This window comes from Micromys minutus, assembly GCF_963924665.1.
Source record: "Micromys minutus genome assembly, chromosome: 18".
NCBI lineage: Eukaryota > Metazoa > Chordata > Mammalia > Rodentia > Muridae > Micromys > Micromys minutus.
In genome coordinates, this window is record NC_137953.1 from 13,449,123 (window position 1) to 13,466,691 (window position 17,569).

Below are 17,569 nucleotides of genomic sequence, written 5' to 3' on the forward strand. Positions count from 1 at the left end.
ATACCGGTGATCAAAACACAAGCCTTCTTATCTGTGTTTTAAAAAAACACAAAATTCTCACTACAAAAGTGTAACAATACAGTGCAGGTATGTATATATGCATTGGATAAATACACACATATTTCTATATTTTGGGGTTGGCAAAATAAATGGCTCAAGAAAGAAAGGTGCTTATTGTCAAGCCGTATGGCCTGAATTTGATTCCTGGAACCACATGGTAGAAGGAGGGAGCCAACTTCTATAAATTGTCCGCCTACCTCCATAAGTGCATTGTGGCACGTGTTCACACATGTGTGCGCACACACCACTCTTAAATAAAGGCCAAAAAAATACCTCTTTTTAGTTCTTTATAAAATACACAGTAAGTTGTTGTAAACTATAATCAGGCAATGGGGGTGTTGGTAATTATTCCTCAAAGCTTTTTTAAAATAATTCAATCTCTCATCATTCTTACTGGTTGAGAGATGGGGTGGGTAGGGCACAGAGGGTTTCTCCCGTTTGAAACACAGAACAAGATGCCCTAGGTCTAGGGGGGAGGCCCCTCCCAGTGAGGGGGCCTGGTAGTTCACCTACCACTTAAGAGGATCAGTCACAATAACCAGGCTACCTTCTAGATTGGCAGGGGAGTTGAAGGGCCATTATGACTAGGCACTTACCCTCACTGTCCCTTCTATTGGGGTGTCTGGTTTAACAGAAAGTAAGTGATTGATGGGGGGATGTGGGGTAGGGTAGGATTATGGGAGGGATGGGGAGATGGAGGGGTGAGGGCTCCATTCGTCATGTGGTGGGTGCAGTTCACACAGAACTTTTCATGTACAAAGAACTGCTGAACCCCAAACCGAGCTGGGGACAGGGAAGGCCATGGCATCTGGTGCCCCCAGCTGAGAGGGGACTGGCTATGCAGAGAGAACAGAGACTCCTATGAAGGTTTTGTCTATGATCAACTCCTTTGACCCAGAGCTGGTCAGGTTGCCAAGAGCTTTGAAGGCAGGCTTAACAAAGCTTAGATTCACTGCATAAGGAAATAAAAGCCACTGAGACACCTCTGGGCAGCAGCCCCAAGGTAAAAAGTAAGTTTTATAAAGATGGGGTTGTGTACGGAGAGGATGAAATGAAGAACACAAGGGAAGAAATCCAGGCCTTTCCAACCCTTTTATAACTAACCGTCAATGCACGCGAGTCTCCAGCTGAGTGTTTACTCACAGAGAAGTGCTTCCTAGAACAATATTTGTCCTTTTCACCCTTTGAGAAAGGGCCTCATGTAGCCTAGGCTTCCTCAAACTTGCTACGTAATGGAGGAGGACGTTGGACTTCTGATGTTCATGCCTCCACTTCACAGGGATAGGAATATAGTGTGTGTGTGTGTGTGTCTGTGTGTGTGTGTGTGTACACATATACCTCCATTGCCGGTTTATTCAGTCCTGGGGACCAAACCCAGGAACTAAATGGAACACCTCTCTACCCCTATCTTCTCTTTCATGATATTTATTTATTCTTTAAAATACTTCTGCTTTCTGGGGCCGGGGCTGGAACTTGGCCCCCTTATTATATAATAGCACGTGTCTGGCAGTCCCTGTATTTAGGCAAAGCCAAGAAGGTCCACAAGTTCAAGACCAGACTCATTTACAGAGTCAACCAGGGATGTATATTGAAAAACCCTGTCTCAAAAAAAAAAAAAAAAAAAAATTCCCAGACTTAGTCTGGTATGGTGGCGAGAGCCTGCTTCCTCAGCGCTTGGGAGTGGGAGGCAGGCAGGCCAATCTCTTCACCTAATCTAATACATGGTGAGTTCCAGGCCAGCCTGGTCTACATAGTGAGTTCCAGGCCAGCCTGGTCTACATAGTGAGTTCCAGACCAGCCAGAACAGCATGGTGAGTCTTTAACTCAAAAACAAAACAAGAAACAAACAAAAAACCACAGAGAAACAGGTTTTTCTGCCTTTCTTTTGGATGGCAGCCTAAGCCTACGTAAGCTTTTCCCAGTATTTTGGGCTTTTGCCCTTTTTCTAAAGCTCCCCCTCCTACCACATGACTGACCTCCAAGCCTAATTCAAACAGTATGGCTCCCTCTTCCTATGAATATATAATAAACTTCTCTCTAAGTCTTAAAACAAGAAGCCAGTATTCCTGTCTTAGAGCCTCGATTAATCTCAGTTCTTTTTCATATTTCATAGATATCCACTGTGGAAGGGGGTAAAAACTCCCTACAGTACAAAAGCAAGTTTAGAGTCGGTTGGGCTATCTGCTGAGGCCAGCCAAAGAATGAAACCTCTATTCAAAATAACTAGACAGTGCCAGGGCCAGGGCAAGCACTGTAGCTAAGTGGTCGAGCTTGTTCCTTATGTGTGGGACTCTGGGTTTAGTCCCCAACACTACAAACAACAATAAAAATCACTTCCATGGATCTTGCCTCTAATCCCAACACTCAGAAGGCCAAGGCAGACAGATGACTACACCACCATGTCCAGCTTTTCTTCCTTCCTTCCTTCCTTCCTTTCTTTCTTTCTTTCTTTTCTTTTCCTTTTTTTTTTAATTTTTGGTGTTTTGACACATCGTCTCATACAGTCAGAGTTGGTCTTGAACTTCCGATTCTCCTGCGTCCACTCCTGTAAAACAGATTATAGGCATGTACCATCATGCTTGATCAACTCTGGATGATGTCACACTGGATGATGTCACACTGTAGCCCAGGCTTGCCTTGAAGTGATTATGTAGCCCAGGCTGGTCTTAAACTTGAGGCAATCCTCTTGCCTTGGCCTCCCTGACCACTGGGACTAGGGGCATGTGTTACTACATTTTGCTTTGAATAAATGTGCCTACACTTGCTCACACACAGTATTGATCTGCTAATGTTTCCGAGACGGGCCTAGAAATTTGACTGGACACTCTGGTCCATCAACTTCCCTTTCACAGTTTGCCCCAGTCCAGGCTTGGCCTCAGAAACACCTGGCCTGCTTCCCTCAAGAGCCAGTGACCTTTTGTCTCAACTCCAGTTGCTTGTTTATATTTCCTGGGCTATTTGAGTCATTAAAAGAATGTATTAGTTTGTTTTGCAGCTTCCGGGTTCTCTAGACTTGTTTCCTTGCTCGACAAAAAGAGGAATTGTACTGATTTTTTAAAAGTAAACCTTTTATTGTTGTTATTGTTGTTGTTGTTAGGGAGAGAGGCAGGAAGAAAGACCTAATCTTCTTTGTTTCCCGGCTGCATGATCCCATTTGTCACTATGTCCTGAAACACAGTATTTATTGGACTATACACAAGTATACGCAAGGCCCTGTCTGTCACAATTCTGTGCCATTATTCCCTGACCTACAGATGCGCTGTGGATTGTCCTGGAGCTGTTTGTATTTTGATGCTAATTCCACTTTCCCAGGAAGGGCTGCCTAGTCAGTACTCAGGTGACTTCATCAGAACCTTCTTCCCATTTTAATCTGTAAAATAAAGATGAGAGCCCGTTATTGGGCAGGGAAAAGGAAGGTGGAGGTAGAGAGGAGAGGGAAGGAGGTGGAAGGAGGTGGAAGGAAGATGGAGCTGAAGCACGTGTCCTGGAGAAGCTGAAAGTTATAAGGGATCTCGTAGCAGGGGAACAGAGCAGTGTAGTGGTAGATCTGCCCAATCTAGGCGCACAGCTTGTATTCATATTAACTGAGTTGTGTTTTCTTTGCACAGGCTTATTTGGGATGGAGAGGTTACTGCAACATAGATAGGATCGGGAGGCCTCAGGACAGTTCTGTGCAGAATTAGCTGTGCGCTCTGGGTCAGAAGAGAAGCTGAGAAGAGACAGTTAAAAGTCAAGGAGGTCAGGAAGGCTTAGAGGAGGTGGGACTTGAAAGTTGGCTGGGACTTGGAAATAGGAAGCAGAGTAGGGACTTCCAGGCAGAGAGAGACACAAATCAAAGTGGCAGGGTCTGACGTAGGCCAGACATGTCTGAGAACTTTAGCGGTAGGAGTTTATTGGAGAAGACAGAACAGTGGTGCAGACAATGGCTGGTAATAGAACCGGGCTCCGTGGGTTTTCAAGTGCATTTATTTATTTTCTGTGTCTGTATCTACACGGCTTTGTGCACACACTCATGTGGATCGTATACAATGGTAAGAGACAAGGTGTAGGACTCAGTTCTCTGCTTTCATCATTGGATCCTGGGAGTGTAATGCAGATTACTAGGCCTGGTGGTGGCAAGCACTTCTCCCTCAGCCATCTTGCCAGACTGAAGAAGAACCTCATCTCTGAGTCTGAGCTGTGGATGACTGGGGCGGCAGGGTTGGAGGGGTGGGGGAATGTGAGGGGGGAAGGGAGGTCAGGGCCTTGCATTGGGAAAATGCTTCCTATGACAAGTGTTTGTATGGGCTTCTGAGGGTGGCTGTAAGGGACAAATGGCCTAGGGAAAGCCTCGATTGCTTTGGCAGGTGGGTTTATTCTATGGGAACAGATGAGTTTGGTAGTGGAGTAAGAGAGAGGGAACATTTAAAAAAAAAAAAAAAAAAGGTTTCCTGTATGGAATTGTGTTGTTGCTAATACAAATACTGTCTGTGGGTGACACCACACTGTACTGCGAAGGTCACAGAACAAGTCGCAGGAACTGGTCCTCTCCTCCCACTGTGTGTCCCAACGGATCCAATTCAGGCTGTGAGGCTTGGCAGCAAGTGCCTTTACCCTCTGAGCCACCTCAGTCCTCTTTAGATCCATTTAATTAAAATTGGGAAATCTTGATAGGGACAGAGTTCCCTGAAAAAAGACAAGATGATAATAAAGCTTTATCCTCGTGATCCCGGAACTCCAAACTCTTCAGTCTTGCTCCTTGTTTAACAGTCAGACCAACACAATAAAAAGGCCAAGTTTATAGAGCAAACACAGATGAAGGAAAAGAAATGACCTGTGAGCCAGAGAGTCTTTTCCGGATCCCATCTGCTTTCGAGCATTTCTTCTCTTGGGTGTTTCATTCATTACTGCAGTTGCAAACCTTTACTTGAGTGTTTGAGAGGTGGGAACGGTTTAGGTTGTAAAGACTGAGCAATTAATTTCTGGTCGGATGGAGGAGGCAGCTTAAGCTGCAAAGATGAACGAAGAACAACCTTAAGATAAACAAGGGCGGGAGGGAGAGGAGCACGGGCAGCACAGGCAGCCGGGGGAGAGGCTGGAGATGTCCAGGGTAAACGCACGAGCACATACAGCCCACAGTAACTCGTCTGACCTCACAAGCCCCTTAATGAGGTCGGTACCATCACCATCCCAAACTGCAGAAGACAAAACCAAAAGGCACCAGGAAGGCTAAGTCACTAGGCCAAGGTCACTTTTGAGCGTTAAAACAGGATTCAAATGCTGTCACACTGTGCCCTCTTTGTTCTTGTTTTTAAAATTATTTACTATTTAAATCTTTCATTGTGCATATTCTTGGTACACTGTATTATATAAGGACATTTTTATACAAGTATATATTATATACCAAACACCAACTACATTTCTCCCCATACCTCCCTACTTTTTTTTTTATTTGTTATTTTATTTATTTACATTTCAAATGTTATCTCTCTTCCCAGTTTCCCCTCCATAGCCCCCTCCCCCTCCCTGTTCTTTACTGGGGATTGCAAACATTAGAGATGTGTTCTGCCCCTAATCTTTAACCTAACACTGCCATTAATTTATTTGTTTACTTGCTTGTTTGTTTATGGAGATGAGATTTCAAAGGGTTGCTCAGACTTCTCTCTGTAGCTCAAACAGGACTTCAGCTTGAGACCTTTCCTCAGCCTCCCATTGGCTGGTACAGAGCTGTGCCACCAGGATTAGCTATTTATTGTATTACACATTTTTGTTATTGATGACGGTTTTGAGTGTTTGTTTTGTCTCGTTCTTTTGTTTTTAAAGAGGGTCTCTTGGAACTTGTCATGATAAAAAGCCCTTTAACCCTTAAGCCTTTTCTTCTGCGGGAAACACAGGAATTTACTATACATTGTGTTCTATATATTCTTTCACCCCCCAATCTCTTTCCCCTTCCCCCACTGAGAAATTGACATTCTAGCTGTGACCAGATAGAAGGGGGTGACTTCCAGGCAGATGGCCCTCTATGGGTTACATAAAGTTTATACAAAGAGCAAAAATATTTAGCCACAAGAACTGTGTAAAGTTCCCACCAGAGCTGGTTGGTAAGATCCTATGCTGAAGACCCAGCATGCCCTGGCTCTAGGGCATACTGAAATCAAGCTGACACTGAGCTGGAAGTTTCTTCCTTGCTGGCTAGCTCGAGCCACTCTGGAAGGTGCTCTGAAGGCTGAGGGAGAAAGGCTTCAGTCTTCCTCAGCCGTGGACCACACTGCTGACCAGCAGGAAAGATGAGAACTCTGGGGCAGTAGTGCTAAGTCGGCCGTGGGTAACCAGCTGCTTTCTCATTGGATTTGAAGCCGGCTCCATTGGAGATCCTCGTCTGCTATTGAAACCCTGGTCACAAGCCATAGAGGGGAAGCTGCTACTGTCTGTTAAGTAGGTATGGTAGGCCTGTCGACGTGCCTTTTAAGTGATTCAGCTCATGCGCAGAGGTTAGTGTTGCTCTCAGCTAAGCTTCTCTTTGTAGTGTCAGCATTTAATGCTGAGACTAGTAACTGGTCAATGTGCCAACAACCGGTGACCACTGAATGCTCAGCCAGAGACGGCATTTCTATCACCCTCTCTTGGGCTCAGGAAACATTGCAGAGGACACAGGGAACAAATGGAAGAGTCAGAGGAAGGAGTGGATTGTCTTAAACACTGTCTGCAGGGTGCGACACAGCTACTGCACTTTTGATTGTCTGCTGAGGACAAGCACAACCTTGGGCCTTGCACCATTCCCCCATGGAGCATGGAGAAGCTCCCAAAGTTGCACACATCTTGAGAATTTATAGACAGTTAACAGCTATTGAGTGAGGGAGAGACAATTAGTTTCAGTGATGGAACAACTGGTAACTTGCCCATGTTCCTAAAAATAACCACCTACCCAGTGTTCCTTCCTGTAAGTAACCCTAATGAAATTCACTGGGACACACACACACACACACACACACACACACACACGCACACTCATGCATGTGCATGCTCACACCACATAAACCACAAAAGTAAGGTGCTAGCTGGGAAAGAGATCAATGGGAGTGGGAAGGGATCAAGAGAAAGAAATAAAGGGGACCTATGATCACCATGCTTTTATTCATGTATGAAAAATGTCATGATGATACCCATTTATAAATAAATTGATATGTGCTAATTAAAAAACTTTGGGGGAAAACAAACAAACAAAAAGGGTGAAGGTCCTTTCTTGCTGAGAACAATCCCTGATTCTATTTCTTTTCTCTCCGACTTGGTGTGAGAAGAGGCAGCCATGGCTGAGGTGTACTCTGGGGGAGGTGGTTTGAATGATGTGGTTATTTTCTCTGGGTGAGACTCGGAGCTTGGTGCCAGGCATTTGAGGGTTTCATAGCAACAGCTGCCAGGACTCCTGGGAAAGTCCCCAGGCATCTAGAGTCCTGCAGTCTTGGCAGCCCCTGTTCTCCAAATGGACCCAACATCAACCCAAGACAAGAACCCAAAGCATGACCGAGCAAACAGATGGCAAGCTATTTTTAAAATCCAGTTTAAAGTCATATACGTATAAGCCCCAGTGGATTTCCCTGGGGGATCATACCCCTCAAGTGGAAAATAAGTCAAATAAGGTAATCTCTGTTTTGATTCCCAGCAAGCCCAAGCGCAGGGCCCTGCTGCCTACAGCAATAAGTGCTAATCCACTTTAAGCACGGGTGAAGCAGAGCCGGGGAGTCAGGATGGCTGGGGACTGGGAGGGAAAGGTCAGGCCTAGATATTTATCGTGTTAACACTGTTAGTGTGTGTCTGGATCAGTCTGGCAGAAGAAAAGAAATCAAAGACATGAACTGCAGCTACCGGGGAGGAGAGGGGTGAGGCTTTCTGGGACCTGCCCATACACCAGCATCTGGAAACCTTAGATTCCCCCCATGTCCCCACTCAGAAAGTAAAAATGCAACTAGAGGACTCAGAAGAAAGAAGGGTGATGGGTCCTGGTTCTGAGTGGAGCGGGCAGGCTAGGCGAGAGGCAACAGCTCAGCTCTGAACGGCCAACTGCCAGCTTTGTCCACTGCTTCTCTTTGTAATTATGACACTCAGCTTAGGTCTCAGGTGCCATTGGACAGATAAAGTATCTGAATTACGGCAGGACCAGAAGCACAGTGTGCCCCCCAAGGACAAGCCTTCGCCACTCCTAACTAAAACTTTTTTTTTTCAGGCTGTAACCCAGATTCATTTCTCTGTGTTCATCTTTTTTGAAGTAACAAATTGAACAGATGTATCTAGAGAAGGGTGTCTTCTCTATTCCCCCCCCCCCCACACTGGGTACTTCCCACTGACCCTGCCTCACCTAAAAAGCAAGACCAGGCAGGCTGGTGGTGCAGGCTTGTGATCTCAGCCACAGGGGAAGTAGAGGCAGGGAGTCAGTTCAAGATCATCCTCCACTACAGTTTAAGGCCAGGCTACATAAGGCCCTGTTTCAAGAGGTTAACACATCATAGCATGTGCTAGAGAGATAACACAAGAAAGTATAGGCACAAGGCTTCTGAGTTGGGTGTCCAGAACTCACGCTGAAAAAGAAAAAGCCAGATGAGACACATACTTGCTCTCCAGTGCTGGGGAGGCAGAGACAGGCAGATCTCTGGCGTTCAGTAGCCAGCTAGCCAAGACTTGGACAGTTCCAGAGAAGTGAAAGACCCTGTCTCCGAAAGGTGGACAGTGTCCCCAAGCTGCCCTTTAACGTCCATGTGAAGTCACACACACATGCATAGGCACCTGAACTCACAAGTACACCTGCACATGCAGACTCACAAATAAATAACATTTATTGTCATGGAGCCTTGAGAGTCTCTCTTGCCCCACCTCCACGGTGAGTCCAATCTTGGGAAAGTCCCCTGAAGTTAATCGGGGCTGCAGAGAGTTCACAAGGACAATGGTTTGTCATGCTCGGAGAACCAGCGGTCCACAAGACGTCCAAATCCTATGCTGTGTTCAAACCTCCGTCCATCACCCTCCAAAAATAACCTCGCTCTTTTCTTCCCATCGTCCCCCAGTGTTAACTTCACTAACCCTCGCTTCCTTCTAGACGCTCGCATGGACAGCACTGTCATCCACTCAGTCAGCGACACAAGCCCCCGGAGGCATCCTTCATTCCTCTCTGGTTCTCATCTTTTATACCCAATTGGACACGACATCTGTTTTCTTTTCTCCATTTAACTTTTCCCTGTTTATTGTGTGTATGCACGTGCACCATGGGGCACACAATACAGCTCACAGGACAACCGGTGGCAGTAGGCTACTTCCTCTGGCTAGGTGAAGCTACATTGAATTTGTGCTATCAGGACCCCTGACTCTAGTCTTTTATGCTCCCTCTACTCTCCCTCTGCTGACCTGGTCTTCAAAAAATCCCGAATGATCAGGTCCTGATGCTTGTGTTCACACAGCTGGGGTCAGGACAAGCCATTTCTCAAATGTAAGGTTCCTCTTCTCCCTCTCATTTATCTCTTTATGTTCCTTGACTTCTTCCAAAAGGTTATTTTAATTATATTCATTTATTTGTGAGTGTGTATACTTGTGTGAAATACATGTATAGCATGACACTTGTGTGGACGTCAGAGGACCAGTCATGGGAGTCAGTTTTCTCCTTCCATCACATGGATCCTAGGGTGAACTCTAGGTTAGTCTTAGGGACAAGCCTCTTTACCTGTTACCTTTACCAGCTCATTGGCCTGAAAGATTTGTTTTAAAATTGTTTTGCATACCCATAATATAAAGATTCAAATATTATGAACCAAAATTAGCATTCTTTTATTTTATTCTCTGCATTTACATTTCAGATGTTATCCCCTTCACCCAATCACATCCAGTCCCCCTCTGCATTCTTTTCTTTAAAAAAAAAACTTTTGGGGGGCTGAAGACATAGCGCAGTGGACAAGCGCACTCACTGTGTAAACATGAGGAACTGAGTTTAGAAGGCAACACTCATGTAAGAAGGTGGTTATGCCTGTGCCGTAGCCCAGAGTTGTGGATGGTGGGAACAGGAAGATCACTGGGGCTTACCAACCTAGCTCCAGGTTCGATGACAGGCCCTGTCTTGAAGCAATAAGGACAAGATGAGGAAGAGTCTTATAGATCAGGGCACCTAACATCCTCCTCTGACCTTCACGAGTACCTGTAGCATGTCCACACGTAAAAACCATGCTCACACGATTTCTCCGAAATACACCGAAGACAGGGCTTGTGTTTGCACTCCAGTACTGAGAAGGCAGCAGTAGGAAGAGTGCCCCAAGTTTAAGGCCAGCCTGGGCTACCTAGCCAGTCCCAACTCTACCTGAACTAAAGTGTGAGACTCCTGTTTCAATAAGTAGTCCAACCATTCTAGGATGTCAAACAATAATGACAAAAGCAAAACTGCTCTTCCCAGGGCTGGAGAGGAGGCTCAAGAATGAGTGTGTTCACTGCTCTTACAGAGGACCTGGGTCCAGTCATCACCCAGGTCAGGCAGTTCACAGCCTCCTGGAATCCCAGTTCCAGGGGACCTGACAGGCTCTTTTGGCCTCCTGTAGGAACCTACATGCCCATAAGCTCATACAGGCCCCCACGCATATACATAATAAATAAAAAATAAAACTTAAACACAAACCTATCTCCTCTAACTCACGGTGTCACTTTCATCCCAGAACTTTCCAGAAAAAAAGTCTCCGTGTACTTATACCTGCATTTTAAATTTTCACCCAAATAAAATCCTAACGTCACTTGATTTCCCCCCCCAATACAACACAGTTAGAAGCTCCTTCCGTACCACATACCCAGTGCCACCTTTGCATAGTTTTCAACGCAAAGATATCTAACATGAGTCCTCCCCCCTCCTCCACTGAGGGATGTCTGAGCCCTTTCCAACTGTTAAAGTGTTGCAGTGAGCATCCATGCACATGATCTTGACATGGTTTGCCACCTTTTCCTTAGCAAGTTCCTAGTGGTAGAATTGAATCAAGGGTGTGTTCCGGTGTTGGCCGGCATTGCTAAGTGACTGTACAGAAGAGGTGTTTACACTGCAGGGACTGCTCACAAGAATGCCTGTTTCTCATACTCCTGCCAAAACTACGTATCCAGCACCGATGTACTTTTCCATTCCAACAGCTGGAAATGGCAGAACCTTCCTTTGCATCTCTCTGCAAATGTGCTTGGTTTGGATAGCGTGTTGTGTGTGGGCGTGGATATGTAATTAGGGATGGAATTCACAGCCTTGAGCTTCCTAGGCAGTGACCCTAAGCTCTGCTCCCAGCTCTGCTCCACCTCCTCCTCTTCTTCCTCCTCTTCCTCTTTTTCCTCCTCCTCTTCCTTCTTCTCCTCTTCTCCTGTTTCTTATAATGTACTTGAGGGTTTTGCCTTCATATATATGTACAGGCATATGTATATGCCTGGTGCCTGCAGTGATCTGAAAAGAACCTTGGATCCCCTAGAGCTGGAGTTGAAGAGGGTTGTAAGCGTCCATGTGGATGCTGGAAACCAAACCTGGTCTCTCTACAAGACCAGCAAGTGTTTTTAACCAATGAGCGTCTCTCTAGCCCTCAGGCTGACTATCGACTCTGACCCTTCGATCTCTGTCTCTCAAATGCTGAGATTATAGTGCACTTCATCACCCAGATGAAGAAGTTTTTTCTCTTTCATCTCTTACTGTTCTATTGTTCTTTTGAGACAGTCTCACTACATAGCTCTGGCTGATCTTAAACTCACAGAGATCTGTCTGTCTCTTCCTTCCTAGTGTTACAATTAAAGGCATGAGCTGGTCAGGTTTTTTTTTTTTAATTTTAAATTTCTTTTTATTTTGTGTGGGAAATGGGGGCACATATATGCCACAGCACATGTATGAAGGTCAGAGGACAACTGCAGGAATCTATTCTTTTCTTCCACCATACAGGTCCTGGGCATTGAACTCATCATTAGACTTGTTGGCAAGCATCTGTATCTGCTGAGCCACCTTGCTGGTGTGTGTGTGTGTGTGTGTGTGTGTGTGGTCTAGATTGTTCTTCAGCTATGACCGTGCCTGAGGGATTTAAGTTTTGGAGTTTGCAGTCCATACACAGAGCCCAAGTTCCCTTTTCATAAGAAGAAGCTATATGATGAAGCCAAAGCTTACAGCCCATTCCTTACCCAAGAAAGGAATCAAGATGACAAGAGAACAAAGTTCTCTAATCTTCTGTTGTCCACTGTCTGCCTGGAGGGCAAAGTGAAGCCAGGATAGATAGAAATGCTAGGATTGTCACAGGTCTTAAAGGAGAATTGAGCTTTGGGCGGCCTGCTGAGGGACAGGTAGCTGAGGTCCAAGGTCTCTTGGCAGCTACCATGGCACCAGCGGCAGAGGCGATGATGGCGAGCCTGGCTGACCAGGCAGGTCCAAGGAATGGCAACAAATGCTTCAGGAGCAAGAATGCTTCCCCAAGTATGACAGCTCAGTAGAGACAGCCACTCTCAGACGATCCTCAATGAAATAACGTGTGCTTTATTTCATGAGGACAGGGACAATATAAACATTGAGGAGTGGGTGGGATTTAGGGGGTTAGGTGTTTCCTATTGGCTCAGTTTGAGATGTTAGCGGTGCTCTATTTCCATGGGAAAGGACTCCAGATACCAGTGGGGTGTCATGGTTACATGTTCCAGAGCAGGTACAGAAACGGGTAAGACAGTTGCTTAATCTCTAAGATTCCCAGGGTCTGAGTTCGCTCGGTGTTACTAGTTCTTCTGTCTGCTGGCATGGCCTACTTGCCCTGCAGACTTATCATCTGTAGTCTATACTAGATCTGGAAGAGGTCACATTTAAATGACCTCTACTTTTGTAAACAAAGATGGCCCCGCTTGCCCAGGTGGTCCTGGCTAATGGCAGTTACATACTTACCCTGCGTCAAGCTTTGACTTGAGAGTTACTATATCACAGGTCACTAAAAATGAGTATGGAAACCACTAGATGCTTTCATTTTTCAAGGAATTATAATACCGTTGGAGTTCTGGGCACTGGGGCTTATACATGGGGACCACTCCCAGGAGCACAGAGTGCTTCTGCTGGTCTTACTCAGAGCCAATGATATGGAACCATGTGCTAAGTAGTTCATATCTCACAGCAACGTCCACCACATTTTAGCAGATCCCTTCCCGGACAGCAGAGGTTAGGACACCAGTATCACAGTATTTCAAACTCCTGGGGGAACCTGAACAAGTTTGATTCCCCACAGCTCTACAGACCCCTAGCTTCTATCCTGGGGCTCAAGTAGCTAAGCAGCAGATCCATGAGGAGTGCTGAGGGTCTGCCTTTTCGGTCTCTTTGGAGAGGCAGCCAGCAAACATCAGTGAAGAGGTCTATATAGCCTGCATCCTTCCAGTCCCAGTTCATGAGAGACACTATCTGCATGGGCTGCACACCTCTTCCTGGCAGTCAAGATTGCATGAACCCAATGCCCCTGCCCATGGTAGGAGCATTGCCAAGCTATTGTTTAATGCTCCTGGTTCCCGGGCAATGGAGGCAGGGATTAAAGTGTAAGCATGTAGGCCAGCTCCTTTGCTTCTTTGCCACTGTTATCAGATATCACCTAGACAAGCTTCAACCTGTAAAAAGCTATTGGGTATCATAGTCATTCCTTTTCTTAACATCTAAACTAGGCATGTCCAATTGCAGCCTGTTGGGAGCTGCATGCAGCTGCCTATAGCCAGGATAGATACCTGTGAGAGCTAAGGGGTAAGTCTGGATAATAAAAATTATTTGATCCCATCCCAACACTCATATAAATGGTTCGTGTTAAAAGAGCCACAGCTCTAGACAATGGACAAGCAACTGGACTAAACAGCAATCAAAATGGTGCCACAGTACCTGTAAGAGTTACTGGGTGCTGATTGGTCACAGCAGATGCCACTCAAACCAGAGCTTCTTGGTATGAAGAACCACCACCTCCTCTGTATCTGTCTGCCATATCAGAATAGTAAAAAGAATATCCATTTTTTTTTTCTGGGAATGATAGACTTTCCTGGAATTCAGAAACCACCTCTTTGCTGCTTTGATGTTTGGGTTTGCCATCCTCAAGATAACTGTCAACGGTTGTAGTACTGCGGGTCGGGGGATGGAGTGTCACTTCATCTGTAGATAGAATTATCAAGAAGCTAACTGGTGGTCTTTAAATGAGAAAGGTGTCAGAGAGATTCATGTATCTAAACACTTGCTCTGTAGGGAGTGGTGCTTGGAGAGGTTAGAAAACCTTTAGGAGGTGCAGCCTTGCTGGAGAAAGCACATCATTGGGGTGGGCTTTGGGGGCTACAGCATCACCCCACTTTGTGTTTGCTCATTCTGCTTCTAGTGCATGATCAAAATGTAACCTCTCAGCTTTCTGCTCTTGCTGACATACCTTCCTTGACATTATAGACATGGAGCCCTCTGGAACCATATGATAGAATAAACATGTCATTAAGTTGCTTCTGGTCCTGTATCTCATCACAACAACTGAAAAATAACTAAACAATTGGGGGTCACTCTGACTGCTGTCTTAAATGCAGCTAGTTTTGGTAAGCCCACCTGCTAAGGAACTTCTAATCTACAAACATCCAAGCAGATCTCTGAGTTCAAGGCCAGCCTGAGACAGAGCAAGTTCTAGGTAAAAAAAAAAGCTTAAATCCAGACTTGGTGGGCCACACCTGGAGACAGGTGTGTAGATCAAAGTCAGTCTACAGAGCAAGTTCCAGGACAGCTAAGCTTACACAGGGAAGGAGTTGGAAAACAGAAAATTGGTGATAATGTAGTAGAACAAGGGCCATATTTCAGCTTCTGCAAGCAACAGAACTCAGCAACTTCAACCTTGTGGTTCTCGCTCTAGAGTCCAAAATAGAAGGGACTCCTGGGACAATTGATGCTGGTTAGATGGAGCTAAGATATTGGGGGTGATTAAAAAGACAGCATCACTGAGGGGAGATCTTCTGGAAGTGTTTCTTGAGAGCACAAAGACGCTGGGTTCCAGAGATAGTAAAGCTTGTACCTCCTGTAGCAGCTGTTCTTGGTTATGTGTAAGAGCCACCCAGGTAGTAATGGTTTTGAAGGCATGAAGGCATCATGAAGAAGAGCTGACCCTTGGGACTGTGAGAGGCCATGGAAGTTCATTGGTGAAGGTACAGCCTCGGTTGCAGTTGACAGCTCAGGACTGAAGGGATCATGCAAAGGATTTGAGTCTTGCCACCATGAAGAGGGTCTGAGAAGCTATTGGAGAAGCAAAGTTGCAGCATAAGACCCCAGTGTATTGGAGATGCCATATCATGGGACGATCACCAAGAACAGCAGTGGCAGTGGAGTGGATCAACCTGAGCTTAGAGTGCTACAGAGGGCAGAGCTGGAGAAGTGACACCAGCCCTTTGGAGGAGCCCAGAAGATCACATATGGATCCCAGACATTGAAACAAGAAGCTGTAACATTGAAGTTGCCTTGGAGACCCCCAAGATATTCGAGATGCCAGAGCCATGAGCTATCTGCTGAGGAAAGCTGCTAACAGGGAGTGGAACCAGCCCAGGAGAAAGAAACTTTGTTGTAGTCAACAAAGATGAAAAAGGAACTGAAGATCTGAAGACTGCTTTGTTATCGGACATGGAGATACAGAGTTTGGAGTTTGGAGATTTATGTTAAGGTAATAAATTATTGAACATAAGAGAGATAGGCAGGAAAAGGTTGAGGGACAGAAGGCAGGAAGAGAGACAGAGAGAGTGTGTGTGTGTTGAGGAGAATCAATATGGAGCTGGAGAAAGAGGATCTAGATCCAGGTGGACTTAATTGGCCATAGGTAGATATGAATACTTTTAAGGGATTCTATAGGACTTTTAATCTCATATAGAAGGCAGTTTGAATCTTTGTCCATTGGATGTTATCTTATTGTATAGAGGTTTGTGGTTTGAGAATTTAATATATAAACCTGCTTGAAAGGCTACGGAGCTTTGGAGTCATGTTTGTGCTGGGCAATGGAGAAATGGAACATGCTGGTCATATTCCCCCGGGACAGAAGCTGTAACAGGGGCGGTGGAGTGAACCACACCTGAGTTCATAGACGCCGCCTGGAGCGACAACTGCTGTGGGGATCGCATGTGTGTGCTCCACTCCGCACTAGAGCAACATCTGCAGCGTTACACTGTAGAGGCCAATAAACGGTTAAGCCATCTTTTTAATATTTACTGCAACAGGAGTTTGCCCAGCTGGTTCCTGTCTTTAGAAATTACAGTTAAGGGATTGGATGAATCTCTTCAGAAGAGACTTTGAACTTTGGACTTTTAACATTCTTAAGACTGCTATAGACTATGGGGACTTAAGAAGTTTCACTAAATGTACTTTGCATTATACTATGTTTAGGTACGGCCCCCATAAACTCATCTGTTTAAACAAGCCTATGGGGGACCAGGAAGTGGAATATGATGGTTTGCATATGCACATCCCAGGGAGTGGCACCATTAGAAGGCGTGGCCTTGTTGGGGGAAGTGTGTCACTGTGGGGGTGGGCTTAGAGACACTCCTCCTAGCTGCCCGAGGATGCTCAGTCTGTTTCTGGCTTCCTTCAGATAAAGATGTAGAACTCTCAGCTCCTCCTGCACCATGCCTGCCTGGATGCTGCCATGCTCTTGTCTTGATGATAATGAACTGCACCTCTGAACCTGTAAGCCAGCCCCAATTAAATATTGTCCTTTATAAGACTTGCCTTGATCATGGTGTCTGTTCACAGCAGTTAGACCCTAACTAAGACACCTAACACGCTTTAAGCCCAGGAATCATTCCTGGTAGTAATAAATAAATATAAAAGAGAGAGATTGGTTGATTCTAAGTAAGGAATAGTGACACAATCTTGTAATTCTAACACTTGGGAAGCAGAGACCCAAGGGTTATGCATTCAAGGCCAGGCTGGGCTACATGGTAAGGCCCTATCTCAATAATAACAATAATAAAAGTATATTCTGAGGCATTAGGGGATTAGGTTAGGGCTCGAACATACGGATTTCAAGGGCACACAATTTAGGTCATAGCAGCTATCCGTGGGCAAGGGACAAGTTTTTTAAAATCTGATTTTAAAAAGGAGAACCAACAAGTTCTCTATAGCTGAGGATGGTTTAGACGCCTGCCCCTCCACTAAACACCGAGACTGCAGGTGTGAGTCACCTCAACCTCCCAATTCCCACCTCTGTTTCTTGGCTTCAGTTTTCTCGTATATTACCTGGTATCTGCCTCACTGAACTGGTGTGCCGCAGGTGTTAGAGAGGGAGGATCTGAGAGAGAGAAACCTGACAGAAATCATACCTGGTGTTTCCAGGTTCCTGTCAAATAAAGGATTCAGAAATGGAACAAAGAAGGTGAGAGGAAGCTTATTTCAGAGCATATTCAGGAGGGAAGTACAGTCTCCACTGCCCCCCATCCCAGAAGTAGCTGGTTTGTTTTTCTAGAAGAAAACAAGAACCAGCAGGGTGGCACACACCTGTGATCCTAATACTGGGAAGGTAGAAACAGGAAGAGGAATTTGAGGCCA